We start from the raw sequence: 7,663 nt of genomic DNA, 5'->3' as shown, positions 1-7,663 counted from the left end.
GAACCCTAGGCTATGGGATGCCAGTCCCAAAGATCTTTGTGTCTCGGGTGTAGTGGAATATTGCGAGGTCTCCCCTCTTCCTCAGAGTTGGGTGTCTGTCCTCGGACCCTGTGGCCATTAATTTGAAAAAAAAAGAGAAAAGTGATTAGATGGCAAAAGCGAGGAAAAGGTGGTGGGGTTGCTCTGTTAATAACTGATGACCTGAGTACAGAAGTCAGAGATGACCTTAGTTCTGAAGGTCAAGATGTAGAATTAGTTTGAGTAAAAATATGAATTCGCAAAGGTAACATGTCACTTTTTTATTCATTCATGAGATCGAGGCATCGCTGGCTAGGCCAACATTAATTGCCCATCCCTAACTGTCCTTGGGAAAGTTGTGGTGAGCTGCCTTCTTGAACCGCAGCAGTCCATGTGGGAGTAGCTTATAGGCCCCTAATACCTTCACACTTTCGGACAGAATATACAGGAAAAAATAATGGGCACTTGTAAGAAAGGTGCTGCAATAATTGCGTGTTTTTTTAATCTTCATACATATTGGATGAAGCAAAATTGCCTGGAAGATGAGTTCGTAGAGTGTATTCAAGACAGTTTCTTAGTGAGTATGTTCCAGTGACAACCACAGAATGGCTATTTTAGACCTGGGAATGTTCAATGAGACTGGATTAATTAATGACATCATAGTAAAGGTGCCTTTTATCAGCAGAGTATGTGAGAAAGCCAGTTAGAAGTATAAAAGCTGATAGAGGTTCTCCAAATATTTATATAGAAAATGAATACTAAAGTGTGCATAGGTACCTTAGAAAATGAGGCTGGGAAATTAACAATGGGAAATGAGGAAATGGCAGAAGCGTTGAACAGGTATTTTGTGTCTCTCTTCGCTGTAGAAGACAAGAAACATCCCAAGAATACTTGAAAATCAAGAGGTAAAAAGAAAGGAGGAACTTAAAACAAGCAGGGTTCCGAGGGAAAAGGTATTAGGAAAACTATTAGATCCAAAGATTAACAAGTCCCTTTACTTGATGGCTTTCATCATAGGGTCTTAAAGGAAGTGGCTGCAGACATAGTAGATGCATTGGTTGTGATCTTCCAAAATTCCCTAGATTCATGGAAGGCCCAGCAGACTGGAAATCACATGGGGCGAATGTATTAGATTTCTTTGAGGAAGTAACATGAAAATTGATAGAGCAGAATCTGTAGATTTGGTGCACTTGGATTTCCAAAAGCAATTTGATAAAGTGTCACATCAAAGTTAACAAAGATAACAAGATAAGAATTTGTTATGTAGGTGGTAGCATATTAGTATGTATGGATGATTGATTAGCTAACAGCAAACAGAGAGTTGGGGCAAAGGGCCATTTTCGGTTTGGCAAACTGGTACTAGTGGAGTGACACAGAGGTCAGTGCTGGGGCCTCCAATACCTGTGTAAATTACTTGGGTGAAGGAACTGAATGCATGGTAGCTAAATTTGCCGATGGCGCAAAGGTAGGAAAGTAACTTGTCAAGTGGACATAAAGAGTCTATTAAAGGGTTTAGAGATGAAGTGAATGGGCAAAAAATTGGCAGATGGAGTTGAATATGAGACAATGTGAATTTGTCCCCTTTGGCTGTAAGAATAGAAAAGCAGTAACTTACCTGAATGGAGAAAGACTGAAGACAGTACGGTACTGAGGGATCTGGGAGACCCAGTCCATGAATCGCTAGGCATGCGGTGGAGCAAGTGATTCGGAAGACAATTGGTCTCCTGGAGTTTATGTGGATGCTGTGGATAAAGCAGTTCCAACGACTGTCTAGTAAACCGAAGATCCTGAGTGTGAATCTCAGTGGTGTCTTTACCCCAATTTCCATTCAAGGCTTTGAAATGTGACGTGTTTACAACAAAAATACATTCCTTTGATGCACAAAAACCCAGTAACCAAAGTGTCCCAACTAAAGAAATCAAGAATTGTATTAGATGAAGGGAAGAGATGTATTAAGTTGCCAGAAAAAGGAAAGCCTGAGAATTGGGAACATTTTAGAAATCTGCAGAGAAGGACATAGAAATGGATTAAGAAAGAAAAGATAGAATATGAGAGTAAACTAGCAAGAAACACAAAGACTGATTGTAAATGCTTCTGTAGGTATGTAAAAAGGAAAATATTCGTAAAAATAAATGTGGGTCCATTTCAAGCAAGGTCAGGAAAATTTACACTGCGGAATAAGGAAATGGCAGAGAAATTAAACAAATACTTTGTGTCTGTCTTCACAGAGAAAAATACTAAAAATTGCTCAGAAATAAAGGAGAATCAAGGGACTAGTGTAAACGAGGAACTGCATGACATTAATATTTGTTAAAAAAAGTATTAGAGAAATTACTGGGACCTAAAGTTGATAAATCCCCTGAACCTGATGATCTGCATCCCAGAGTGTTGAAGGAAGTGGCTGCAGAGATAGTAGATGCGTTGGTGATTATATTTCAAAATTCTGTAGCCTCTGGAATGGTTCCTGCAGATTGGAAGGTGGAAAATATAACCCCGTTGTTTAAGAAAGGAGGGAGAGAGTAAAGTGGGAACTAGAGATCTGTTAGCCTGACATAAGTAGTAGGGAAAATGCTCGATTCTGCAATAAAGGATGTGATAATAGAACACTTAGAAAATAATGGTAGCATTGGGCTGATTCAGCATGGATTTATGAAAGGGAAATCATGTTTAACATACCTGTTGGGGTTTCTTGAGGATGTAGTCAGTAAAATAGATAAGAGGAGACCCGTGGATGTGGTACAGTGAGGTAGCACAAGGGTCACAGCTGCAGCTATTCACAATCTATATCAATGATTTGGACGTGGGGATTAAATGTAATATTTAGAAGTTTGCAGGTGACAGGAAATTAGGTGGAAGTGTGAGTTGTGAGGAGGATGCAAAGATGCTTCAAGGGGATCTGGAGAGGATAAGAGAGTGGCCAAAATTTGGCAGATGGAATATGGAGAAATGTGAGGTTATCCACATTGACAAGAAATAACAAATACAGACTATTTGTTAAATGGTGAGAGACTGGGGAACATTGATCTTCAAAGGTATTTCAATGTCCTTGTTCATGACACACTTAAAGCTAACATGCAGGTACAGCAATCAGTTAAAAAGGTAAATGGTATGTTGGTTTTTATTACAAGTGGATTTGAGTTTAGGAGTAAAGATGTTTCACTGCCTTGGTGAGACGGCAACAGGAGCATTCTATGCAGTTTTTGTCGTCTTACCTAAGGAAAGATATACTTGCCTTAGACTAAGTGCAATGAAGGTTCCACTAAAATAATTCCTGGAGCAATGCGTGCTGAGGAAAAATTAAATAGACTGGGCCTTTATTCTCAGGAGTTTAGAAGAATGAGAGGTGATCTCATTCAGGCATACAAAATTCTTACAGGGTTTGACAGTGTCGATGCAGGTAGGAGGTTGCCCCAGGCTGGGGGTGCCTAGAACCAGGGGACACAGTCTCAGAATAAGGGGCAGGCCATTTAGGACTGAGATGTGGAGGAATTTCTTCACTCAGAGGGTGGTAAATCTTTGGAATTCACTGCCCCAGAGGAGGCTTAGTCATTTAGTATTTTCATAACTGAGATTTTTAGATTTCTACTCATTGAAAGTATCATGGAACATGGGGTTAATAGAAGGAAATGTTGTTGAAGTGGAAGATCAACCATGATCTCAGTGAATGGTGGAGTGGGCTCGAAGGGCTGAATAACTGGCTCCTGCTACTATTTGATATGTTTTTATTGCAAGGGGAATGCATTGTAAAAGTAGGGAAGTTTTTCTGCAGCTATACAGGACCTTAGTCAGACAGCATCTGGTGTAAACTATACAGTTTTGGTCTATTTACTTAAGAAAGGGTATAATTGCATTAGGACCAATTCAGAGAAGGTTCACTCGACTGATTGCTGGGATGAAGGGTTTATTTTATGATGAAAAGTTAAGCAGATTGGGCCTATACCCGTTGGTGTTCAGGAGGCTGAGAGGTAATCTTACTGAACACAAGATCCTAAGGAGACTTGACACGGTGTATGCGGAGAGGATCTTTCCTCTTGTGGGTGGAGAACTTAGGGATACTCTCTTTAAAAAATAGGGGTCTCCCATTTAAGACTGAGATGAGAAGAAATTTAGTTAGTCTGTGGAATTCTCTTCCCAAGAGGCGAGTGGAGGCTGGGCCATTGAATATATTCAAGGCTGAGTTAAGGTGGATATTTGAATGACAAGAAAATCGAGGATTACGCCGACCAACAGTAAAGCAGAGTTCAGGCCAGAATCAGATCAGCCAGAATCAGATCAGCCATCATCTTATCAAATGACGGAGAAGGCTTTGGTGCTGAATGGCCTACTCCTGCTCTTAGTTATTCTGTTCTTATTCCAACACGTATTTCAGACTACAATCTGTGACCAGTGATGGATAGAGAAGCATTATGTTTTGTGGACCCCAGAGGCTCTCCTGTGCCCGTTCATTAGGCCACTCGATCTCTCAGCTCCACCAACCATCCGCCCTGCCTTCAGGCCTCTCCTTACCTGAGGAAGGATGTTGTTGCTATAGAGGGAGTGCAGCGAATGTTTACCAGACTGATTCCTGGGTTGGCGGGACCGACATGTAAGGAGAGATTGAGTTGGTTAGGATTATATTCACTGGAGTTCAGAAGAATGAGGGGGGATCACATAGAAAGCTATAAAATTGTAACACGACTAGACAGGGTAGATGCAGGAAGGATGTTCCCGATGGTGGGGGAGTCTAGAACCAGGGGTCACACTCTGAGGATCTGGGGTAGACCATTTAGGACTGAGTTGAGGAGAAATTTCATCACCCAGAGAGTGGTGAACCTGTGGAATTTGTTACCACAGAAAGTAGTTGAGACCAAAACATTGTATGTTTTCAAGATGGAGTTAGATATAGCTCTTGGGGTGAATGGGATCAAAGGATATGTGTGTGTCCATGTCTCTGAGTGTGTGTGTGTCCATGTCTCTCAGTGTGTGTGTGTGTCCATGTCTCTGAGTGTGTGTGTGTGTCCATGTCTCTGAGTGTGTGTGTGTGTCCATGTCTCTGAGTGTGTGTGTGTGTCCATGTCTCTGAGTGTGTGTGTGTGTCCATGTCTCTGAGTGTGTGTATGTGTGTGTCCATGTTTCTCTGTGTGTGTGTGTGTGTCCATGTTTCTCTGTGTGTGTGTGTGTGTCCATGTTTCTCTGTGTGTGTGTGTGTCCATGTCTCTGTGTGTGTGTGTGTCCATGTCTCTGAGTGTGTGTGTGTCTGTCTATGAATGTGGGTGAGTGTGTGTGTGTGGGAGTGAGTGTGAGATTGATATTATAAAGCAGCAACACATTTCACCTTTGGAACAGAATCACTTTAGCCACCCCTGTTTCCTGTTGATGTTAACAGTTTTCAGAAATAACTGAGATATCAGTCAGCCTCTCTGTCTTTATTGTGATTTGAGGAAGGGTCACCAATTTCACCAGAGTCAGCAATCATTTATGAAGGGAACAATTTCCTTGACAGCTGTGTTGGAGATGTTTTGATGTTTGTGACTGGCAGGGTAAAGAAGGGGCAAAGAGTGGGGATGGTGCATTTGGATTCCAGCTGAGCTGCTGTCCCTCTGTATCGCTGTAACATGCAGAGTGCAGACCAAGTGCTGCAAAATGGGAATAGATTGCAGAGCTCTTCACTTCTGGGCCAGCACGGACACCATGTGAATAAAGGCTGCAAAGGTGTGAAAATAAATTCTCTCCCGTACATTGTTTCTGTTTGCTATGTATTTTTTCAACTCTGACAAAGAATGTGAGGAATTGAGAAAATTATCTTGGAGACATTAGTAATAAAAAAAGCTTTAACACGATCCAATGTGTCGCGTTAAACAGTGACAATGTATTGCAGAGGAATTACCAAGTACAGCAACGTTTAACTACTCCCATTCTGAATGAGATTAGAGTCTGATTACCGTACCAAATGTGCACATTGCAGTCTGAAATAACTCCAAACAACCATCTCCAGCCAATCACTCCAATGGGGGATGAGGAGAGAGTACATGTACAGGGCCAGGTGGTAAAAGAGCGAATACACCACCCGGGCGAACTGTGCACCCTGCTGTGAACTTCAATCCCTTACAGTATTGTTCAATATTCACACTACATCAAAGTGTTTTCAGATGCAGCCATGCAATAACTGAACTTCTTTGAGACAGGCAAAGAGCAGCGCCTGTAGTGGCGGTGAGCGGCCAGCAGAGGGTAGGGTTGTATCACTTTAATCCCAAGACAATGATGAAAAAAATGCTGGGTGTAAAACTGTCACCTGTCTCTGGGTGAAAATGAAACTGCAGGTTGAAGTTGAAGAGATAAATTGTTAACCAGGGTTTCACAATGACTCCCCGCACGATCCAGCCATCCAGCTGCACGATTTGTTACAGAACTGGCTGCTCCCTTGATCCTTCAGCCTCCAAGTTCCCTTTCTGTTGGTTTCCACAACATTCAGTCACCACTCGTCAACATGACACTGTCAGATGGAGTTCAGGGGCTGGGAGAAAGAAAACAAGTTCAGGGCATGAATCTGAGTTGGGAAATAAGATTGCCATTTCAAAATAATCAAAATAATTACTGCAATTAATATATTCATTTGGATAAATATTCATGGATATATACATTCACTCCTGTACACACACACACACACACTGAGAGAGACATCCACTCCTGTACACACACACACTGAGAGAGACATTCAATCCTGTACACACACACACTGAGAGAGACAACCACTCCTGTACACACACACTGAGAGAGAAATCCACTCCTGTACACACACTGAGAGAGACATTCAATCCTGTACACACACACACACTGAGAGAGAAATCCGCTCCTGTACACACACACTGAGAGAGACATCCACTCCTGTTCACACACACTGAGAGAGAAATCCACTCCTGTTCACACACACACACTGAGAGAGACATTCAATCCTGTACACACACACACACTGAGAGAGAAATCCGCTCCTGTACACACACACACACTGAGAGAGACACCCACTCCTGTACACACACACACTGAGAGAGAAATCCACTCCTGTTCACACACACACACACACACAGAGAAATCCACTCCTGTAAACACACACACACTGAGAGAGACATTCAATCCTGTTCACACACACACACAGAGAAATCCACTCCTCTACACACACACACTGAGAGAGAAATCCACTCCTGTGCACACACACACACTAAGAGAGACATCCACTCCTCTACACACACACACACAGAAATCCACTCCTGTACACACACACACACTGAGAAAGACATTCAATCCTGTACACACACACACACTGAGAGAGAAATCCACACCTGTACACACACACACTGAGAAAGACATTCAATCCTGTAAACACACACACACAATGAGAGACATCCACTCCTGTACACACACACACACACACACACAGAGAAATCCACTCCTGTACACACACACACACACTGAGAGAGACATCCACTCCTGTAAACACACAAACACTGAGAGAGACATTCAATCCTGTACACACACACACTGAGAGAGACATTCAATCCTGTACACACACACACTGAGAGAGACATTCAATCCTGTACACACACACACACTGAGAGAGACATCCACTCCTGTACACACACACACTGAGAGAGACATTCAATCCTGTACA

The 7,663-nt window shown here is 42.3% G+C and overlaps 1 protein-coding gene across 1 annotated transcript in view; it reads right to left on the bottom strand.

Moving 5' to 3' along the window:
- LOC144672030 (NACHT, LRR and PYD domains-containing protein 3-like) overlaps window positions 1-7,663 on the bottom strand; it is a 977,887-nt gene that overhangs the window by 205,947 nt on the left and 764,277 nt on the right. The gene's annotated exons all lie outside the window — the stretch shown is intronic.

This window comes from Cetorhinus maximus, chromosome 35 (genome assembly GCF_964194155.1).
Source record: "Cetorhinus maximus chromosome 35, sCetMax3.hap1.1, whole genome shotgun sequence".
Taxonomy (NCBI): Eukaryota; Metazoa; Chordata; class Chondrichthyes; order Lamniformes; family Cetorhinidae; genus Cetorhinus; species Cetorhinus maximus.
Note: the sequence above shows the minus strand (reverse complement) of the source record. Positions and strands in the feature narration are given on the sequence as shown.